Source organism: Heliconius melpomene, chromosome 15 (genome assembly GCF_056956725.1).
Source record: "Heliconius melpomene rosina isolate 202511_hmr_F chromosome 15, ASM5695672v1, whole genome shotgun sequence".
In the NCBI taxonomy this organism is placed as follows: Eukaryota; Metazoa; Arthropoda; class Insecta; order Lepidoptera; family Nymphalidae; genus Heliconius; species Heliconius melpomene.
In genome coordinates this window covers 12,814,084-12,823,259 of record NC_140403.1, presented here as the reverse complement: position 1 = coordinate 12,823,259, position 9,176 = coordinate 12,814,084, and the positions used below count along the sequence as shown (strand labels likewise).

Here is a 9,176-nt window from a genome sequence, read left to right as displayed (position 1 = left end):
ACAAAGCAAAAGTCAAGTCAAGTTACTGAAACAAATTATGACCGACACATTCCATTAAAAACAGCTCGAGGCGTCCTCATGTTCTGTACTTAAATAAAACAAAACAATTAAATGTTAATTTTAACAAAAATAGTCCGTATTGCTTTAACATAACGTTGCTCAAAAATTTCCAAGAATTCATTCTACCAAAGTTTGTGCAATATTTTTATAGTCCAATAACAATTCGTTGTAGTAATGTATGCGATGGATCTAATGCTGATATATTATACAAGAACTTAAAACATTCTAAGAACACATCTATTCTTTTCGTGTTATTCTGAAGAAATTTATTGTATGTAGAGTCTCGCGTTTAAATTTCATTCTAAATAAATGCTACGTGAAAAATACTTTTGTGTGTACAAAAAATATAGATATTTATATTTTTTGCAAATAAGTATAATAAATTCTAATAAATAAATAAATGCTGCATTTTAACAAACAAGCATCTCAATTCTAGTATCTATGAATTGACAATCAGTTCAAACTTTTTACTTATTAAAGTTGACACCTCTATGTAAATAAGAAAAAGAGAGAGAGAGAAATCCTTGCGGAGCTATTTATGAAAACCACATAACTATATTTTAAATTACTAACGTGGTGAAGAGCACTACAACCTCGAAGGAAATTGATACTTATTGTATATGGAAATCTACACTCGATAGTACCATGTTTGAATACGACTGTCAAAAATAATGAGCGCGACGCTTTTCAAGTGTCATTATATTCTTCCCTCGAGATAATACACTTCATAGCAGAACTCCATATTTAATTATAGCAAACGTGAGTTTTAACCAGATTTTTTCAGGACCGACGTACGAAAATAAATTTGAATAGTTCGTAGCGTGTGAGGTAAACTTTTTGCTTGTATTTAGCATTTTTAATTTATAGTTTCTAATTGAATTTACAGTTCATCTCCGACTATAGTTAAAGTAATTTATGAAAGTGTTATTCGGTCATATTCTCGAGTAAAATTTCAATAAATTACGAGTTAACCGAGGAAATTGTATATAACATATTTTACCTCAATGTTTTATATACATAGCACATGACATTATTCCTCATATATACATTTAAAATATATCACATTTTTTTTGCCATTTGGGCCATTTGGGTCATAAAATTCCATGACGTACATATTACAGTGCAAAGTAATACTACATACCTAGTAAAGTATATTAGTAACTGATGCTGAATTCTTATTAAAACATTTTTGGATATCCGGTTCACTAACGACCTTGTGAGCTAGTTTACAAAAAAAACAACTTCCTTTTTTCCTTAAAAGTATAAGTCAATTTCCTGTGCTTGACTTTCAAGTCTATATAAAAATAGAATTACAAGAAATTACTTTCATAAAATTATCAATATAGTTTTTAACTGAAATTAAAATGAAGCAGATTTATAACAAAAATATGCCTATTTATAAAATTATATATTGTATATTTATATGCCATAAATTGTCCTCTAATAGCTTCCAATGCCATAACAAAATACAATGCGGTATTTTTAACTCAGGCGCTGCTCGTTAAACCACCCTGTGTAACGTTATACGGCGACTGTCATTACCCATGTACGAGTATGTTCACGGAAATTTGGTATAAAATAATTTGGTTTGAAATACTGCGCATGTTCTGCAAACAGCGGACTTTATGAAAATGGATAAAATTTATTATTCGTGTTATTTGATGACTCTTTAAATATATTATGTTTGGGCGGAATGATTTATTCTTTCGCGAGAGTTATAAATTTTAAATGTTTTATTTAAACATATGCACAAGTGTAGGCACCTGTCATCTGATATTTTGATGTTAAGTTCATTCTGCATTTGAGGCCGTCGTAGTGCAGCGGCAAAAGAGTGTGACTTTAACGCAATGGTTGTGGGTTCGATCCCCACTCAAAAAAGAGTGAAATATTTATTTACGTTTATATTTTCATTTCTTCGCTCTGGTGATGAGACAAAGCGTGGTGTTGATTTCTGCCATTCAACACGCAATACCTTCACAATTCGGTGAGAAATGGAGAACGAAGTGTCTTTACTGTCTGCCTACTGGCAGAGGGAACCTAGTGTTAAGACACTCCGTCACCGACACTCTGCTGTGTGCAGGATACAGCGTGAAGCTGACTTAATTTTTTTTTTAAAACATAAGTAAAGGGACTTCAAAGAATTAATAAATTTGTCAATATAACGAGTGTGCCATTCACGTTTTGGCTGGCGTATAAAAGATGCTTCAAAACAAGGAAAACCAATTAAATTTTTCCGCCATATATTAGTTTAACGTATTTATTGTAAACTGATTTATTGGATTGTTGGTTTTCATTATGGTTATAGTAAATGTGAGATCATTAAACCCCTATTATGAGTGGTTATTTGCTGTAATACGCTTATAATTTATTGCTCGCTGAATTTAGTTTCGTTAATAAAGTTTCAACTTTGCAAATATACATAATATTTTATTCTAATTAATCGAATACTTAATTTATAATTAATTATTTAAAGAATTATTTTTTTCAGTGATAGTACAATAATACTCGCTATTCATAAAAAACATATTTAACAAAAACTCGCTTTTATGACTTTCAATCAAAGACTATAATTTTTAGTAGGTATATTACGTAAATTGTAAAGAAATTGAGAAATAAATAAAACAAGCACAGCGATAATTACATAAGTTATCAAAGTTTGTAACTCCCGCTCCTATTTCATAAGTTTTGATATCAACATGCGGTTGCATGCAACTGATACGACCACAAAACTAAATTATAACGCTATTTTCATATTAGACTGTTAAATAATTTCGTGATACAAACTAATTATATTTTAGTAGTTTAGTGTAAATCTATTCACATTCAACCTATTAGTTATGTATGCTATTGGTTTTGACCGCTCTTTGGTAGTTATTATCAATCTATATTTATTTCATTCCTAATGTTCCTATTGTTTCTATACACTGTCGATGGTTACGTTACATTTAAATGAATGCTGATGTTAATTAATTTAATACTTCTGTATATTCAGGAGTGTTAAAACACTTTATATCTCTTACTGTAAGGAAAACAAATCTGCAACGCTATTTTGAATAACTTTTTCTCGTCTGATTCTTTCACAGCGTGAACCTTACTTCCTTGCCAACATAATTAAATAAACCTTTTAAGTATATTTTCAAAAGTCTTTTAACTGAACGATTTATAATATTATCAATATGATGTATAGGTCCATTGTCTGGTAGTGGGTACATATTTCTATACATTAAAACTTTATTATACTCTACAACAAGTAATTATATAAAACATAATAATATAGTAATATATATTATACAGAAGTAATTTATTTTCATTATAATTGGGAAGTATCTGGTTCTGGAGGTAATGGTTGCAGATTTGATTCCATCTGCAGGTAAAGATATATGAGTATGGAAGGTGCATTTGTTTCCTTGTCTGCTTAGGCGAAGGGCACCGTGGGGTTTCGCCGATCTCAATGTATCTAAAACGTATACATACTCGTATATTGTATTTTAAAATATATTTCAGGAAGATGACAACTAGCTCGTCTTACCAAAGTAATTTGCAAATGATTTTACATCCTATTGTTTTAAGTTTTATGTACCTATTACTTTTATGGTTTAACAGCTATAGACTATAAATTATTTTTAAATAATAGCTGATGCTTAGCACGACTTTATTCTGAGTACTTGTTAATTAGTGAGGGAATTCATCTCGTTACCAGAGCGAAGAAAAAAAATATTAAATATTTAATTTCCTCCAGTGGGAATCGAATCCATAACGTTCACGTTTTAAAGTCGCTTTCTTGTGCCTCTGCACACAAAGGCCTTATTAATTTAATTTAAAGAATAATAAATGGCTTTACTTAGGTAACGTTCTGTTCGTATATTAATATAATGGTTTCGAGGTTGGCATCGCCCTTTTTTTTACCCGAGCGGAGTGTTTTCATTCTACGTTCTATCTGCCAAACTCATTGCTAAGTTCGGAAAAAGTCTGCTTTTTTAATATTCATCGTATGCTGAAATTGAGTTGATGGACTACATCTTTTGGAGCAGAGTTAAAATCTAATTTCTAAATCAACACGATCATAACGGCCACTTAAGACGCATATTTTTACGATTGCATCGTTATCAAATCCTAAAGGGTCTTATTTACATTTTTTTTTAAATTAAAATAACTCCTTTCTCTGTGTGATAGTGATACAGTGAGTGAATATTCTGTTCTAACATATTTTCATTTGATTTACATTGTCTTCGTGGGAATCTTGAAACGTTGGTTTCAAGATTCAAGATTACAAGTAGGTATTTCTTAGTAGTCTTAAAACCGTGTGTTAATAATAAGTAACAAAAATAAAGAAAAATAAATCTTATCATAATAATTTATGACTAATTTTGTTTGTCTTACAATACAAAATGCATTAGATTCGGTGACTTTTAACAAATTATAATTTACGAACCCCACTAATACACTTGCACAGCTCACCTATATATATGTCCAGTATTATTTCGCAATTGTCATTCTAGATCTGATTATCACTAGTCTCGTGTATAAGGCAGCACAAAGCAGCGCTAAAAATGAAAATATTCAGTTGCATTGTCCTGCTCGTCGCGGTCGCTGTGGTCAGCGGTGATAATAAGCCACACTACGACGACAAAGATGCCCCTGAATTGTTTGAGAAATTTGTGAAAGAGCACAACAGGCACTACAAGGATGAGGCTGATAGGAAGGAACATTATGAAGCTTTCGTGAATTCCTTACATTAAATCAATGAAGCTAATGCCAAAAGTGACCATGCCACTTTCGATATAACCCAGTTCTCCGATTATACACCTGAAGAATTAAAAAAGACGAGGGGCCTGACACGTGCGTGTTATTATTACTGTCATAAGTATATTGACAATCTCTCGTTAAATTTTGTGTTCTATTTAGCAATGCGGATTCCGTCAGCAAAGACGAACGAAGACTCAGAAATAGCTGATGTCTTCATTGCATTTCAAAATGGCAGAAAATGTTCCGCGTTTATGGAATTTTTGTAGTTAATACTTATTTTTTTTTTTTATCAGTGACATCATTATCCATTAATTGTGTGAAAATAGAAAAAATATAATCAATGTTATTATGCAGTGGCGATCGTAAAATATTTGTTATAATAATGCGAATAACTGAAATTGCTAAAATTTAACGACATCTTTTATGATATACTAGATACCTTTCAGTGTGCTTAGTTATTTTTTTGTTATTTTTTTTAGTTCCACGCTAAATTCCACACGGAGCAGGGTAGGCAGAGAGAACCTAGTGTTAGGATCTAGAAAAAAGAAGAAATTTGGAGGCACTGCGTTGAGTGGTGGAACTAAACGCCACGCTTTGCCTCGACACCTCGAGTTCATTTCCTCGAGTGGGAATCGAACCCACAACCTATCGTATTTACAGTCAAACTTTGTGCCCCTACGCCACGACTAGCCTCGCTTAGGTAATAGGTTTTTTTGTCTCGCCAAACAGGGAAAATGAACTGGTTTCCCATTAAATCTGTAACGATAAAGTACCTACATACATAATGATTATAATTAATTTAAGTATCAGTTGATATTTATATATTTCTAAATGAATATTTATTAATGAGATTAATTTTGTTTTCAGCGCACTAAGTTCCAGAAAATCCTGACCAGAAGCAATGACTAGTTACTACTTTCGCTATGTTCTACGATCCTTGTACGAGTATATTCAGTGAACTAAATAAATTATATCAATATTTTATTTCTGTTTATTATTTAAAAGCATAATTATAAACCTAACCAAATTTTCATTTGGTTAAAAAATATATGTTCTTGTAGAATATTTTTTAACTGAACATATTATAGTGAACTTATACTTCTTAACACCGCGCGAAGGCACCTGTGCTGTGCTGCGGCCATTATTCGGGGATATAATTAGACTTGTTAGAATTTGTTGAAGTCCGTCATGGTGCAGGGATACAAGCGTGTGACTGTAAACGCGATAGGTTGTGGGTTTGATTCTCACTCGAGTAAATTATATATTTAATATGTTCATTTTTATTTTCACGCTGTGAGCGGACGCGGACATTATCTATTCATTAACCTCGGGGCTTAAATTTACGTTGTTTTGTTGACGTAAAAGTTTCTGCTTAATTTCGCTTCTCAAAGTCAAACAATATAATAGTAAATAAGCTTATTACAATAGTTGGGAAAGACTGATTACAGACAATTTATTTTAAAACCACATTCCTATAATTAGTAATTAAAAGAAGAATATAACATGCTCCCATAATAGGTTTTTTAATAGAAATATTCAGTAGGTTCATTAATAACATCTGCATTTTCATCTAACGTCATAGTTCCATTACCAATAAAATGATTTTTATTTAGTTCAACTAGAGTTTTGACGAATCTGTAAAAATGTACTGTATAGTCTAAATCTTTAGTATAATTTTTTCTACCATATTTTCGAAGAAATTCTTTGTATAACTCTGCTGCATTGTCTAAATTGTACAAGTCTGATTTATCAAATTGTTTTTCTTTTTGCCTAGCTACAAGTGTTGCTCCTTCAGCATTGTGAACATTGTAATCTGTAAATATTAGTTGATAACTAGTTGAGAACAATAATAGTTGAAAATTGAGACTGTTATAGATAAAAACATATAATGGCTATAATATAGACGTTATTGAAATACATGCCATTTACATATGTAGTAACATAACATATAATTTAAAGAATTTAACTTAAATTAAATTGACAAAAAATACATATCTATCTCTACTTACAAGGCTTCACTTCAAGCGCAAATTGTTCTTCAATTTCTTTCGGATCTAAATCCGCATGTTGATTTAGTACGTAAAATATATTGATGTCAGTTGAATTTTCATTAAGTTTATCAACAGTGTTTAAATTAATAATAAACACTTTGTATCGATTTTCTTCTTCATCTTTCGTCTTATAAAATTTATTGTATTTTTCTTTGTATAGGCTAAATATGTCTGTCGAATTTTCTTTAGTGTAAAAGGTAGCTAAAGTTAGCTTTAAGCTTATGATAACGAAGACTAAAACATAACTTACATGTGATAAGATAAACGTAGTAGTTACTTTATTTTTAAAGAGCATATTTTTTGCATTGCAAAAATATTTAATGATCGTTGAGGCAATATGCTTAAAAAACAATTGATTAATGAAAACGTCTCTGGAATTAATGAACATCTATGAAATTAATTTCCGGCAAGAAATTAAAAATACTTACGAAGAGGACTCGACTTCTCTCGTGATTAAATAGCACAAGAAAATTCTAATAATTCCTATTACCTTACTTTCTTAAAGAATGCCTGTGCAATTCACTTTTTCTTATCTATCGATTTAAATTTTAAAGATTCAAAAATATTTTTGTAATATCCATCACATTTGAATTACAGTGACACAGTTTTTCAGTGATGTGAATGGATATAATTTTGCAATTGTGCACAATACCGCATTTACTTACAATACTGACCGCAAAAAGTTCATCTTTGCTGAGTGCTTCTTATTTAAAATCTCTTTAGAAAAGTTGGATTATATTCCAAAAACTTTAAAAACTTTTTTGTTAGAACTATAAATTTTAATATAAAGTCAGGAATTGAACAGCTTCAGTGAACTTTTAACTGTTCGAAAATCTATCTAATTGTAAACAAACCGAGTATTGTGTAAAGTTTCAAACAAAAGCTTTTCATCTACCTTTTACTTATGACTGCTTCCAGCTTCAGTTTTCACTTTGAAGCGAGTTATTTTTCATTGTTTAAAATTATTTTCTTGCCAAATAACACAACAAATTCTAAATATTTACTCGATTCTTATAATTATACTAGCGGACGCGCGCAGCTTCGCTTGCGTATTTTGGGATTCTAATAAACCATAAAATATGTGTTCAATGAAATGTTTTTAAGAGTCTACATATCTAATTTTATAGAAATAGGTGGCGATTTAAAGATTTTTCCATACAAACTTTCAACCCCTTATTTGCACCCTTAGGGGGTGAATTCTAGAAAACCATGAGACACATGTTCAATTAAATACTTATAAGAGTCTGAATTTCAAATTTTATAAAAATTGGTGCCGTTTTAAAAAAAAATCTATACAAACTTTCAACCCCTTATATGTACCCTTAGGGGGAGAATTCTAGAAAACGATGAAACACGTGTTCAATTAAATACTTTTAAAAATCTAAATTTAAAATTTTATGAAAATCGATGCCGATTTAAATTTTTTTCCATACAATCTTTCAAAATCCCTTCTTAGTGGATGTCCAGATTACGAACGTAAACATCTGTCCAAATTCCACGTTTCTACGCACAGCGGTTACGGCTGTGCGTGCGTCTTACCTCAGTCAGTGAGGACAAGTCCTTTTATATATATAGATAATGCGAGTAGTGAAAATATAATAAGATTCTTAACTTAACTAAGCTCAAACAGATTTTCTTTTCGTTAGCCACAGCAATAATTTAAAACATTTCTGCTAAGTCTTTACAATCCAGGCAGGATTACCATATTATTCCTTCGCCGCGAAGTATACGTTAAGTACCAGAGACATTATCATCACAATGTCGGCTCATTAACTCTCAAGTAAACGATTCTTGGTAAATTCACGTTTTAGGAGCTTGCTGAAAATGTAGACATTTAGATTTAAGCCTCAGTTAAATTGAAACTTTAAGATTTTTTAACAATCCAAAACAATATCCTAATTATGACTTTCTATTTTTAACATTCTTAAAATATACATTCCACACTTTTTGCATTTTTTCAGCAGCACGCTATATCCCGCATACAGTAGGGTAGGTAGAGGGAACCAAGTGTTAAGAGATTTGGATCGTTGCTTTTCGCCGAATTCGAGGCATTGCATGTTGATTGCCAGAACTTTTAACTTGCTACCAGAATGAAGAAATATAAATATTAATAAGAATAATTCATTCCCCTGAGTGGGAATCGAACCTACAACCGTCGGGTTACAGGCACACGCCAGTCCACGCCTGCACCACGACGCACTCCACATGCGGGAAATAAAATATTCCACACTTAGAAAAGTTAAAATCTCTAAGCTACATGCAAAATAGGTGACAGAAATAACATAAAAAATATATAAACGAATATTTTCCCAAGTTATA

General features: G+C 31.1%; 1 pseudogene across 1 annotated transcript; it reads left to right on the top strand.

Annotated features, from left to right (window-relative positions):
• Positions 1 to 4,540: 4,540 nt before the first annotated feature.
• LOC146531754 (uncharacterized) lies at positions 4,541 to 5,681 on the top strand (annotated as a pseudogene). Its single transcript, XR_014878807.1, has 2 exons — positions 4,541 to 4,899; positions 5,674 to 5,681. The product of XR_014878807.1 is annotated as an uncharacterized LOC146531754 (transcript).
• Positions 5,682 to 9,176: the final 3,495 nt, after the last annotated feature.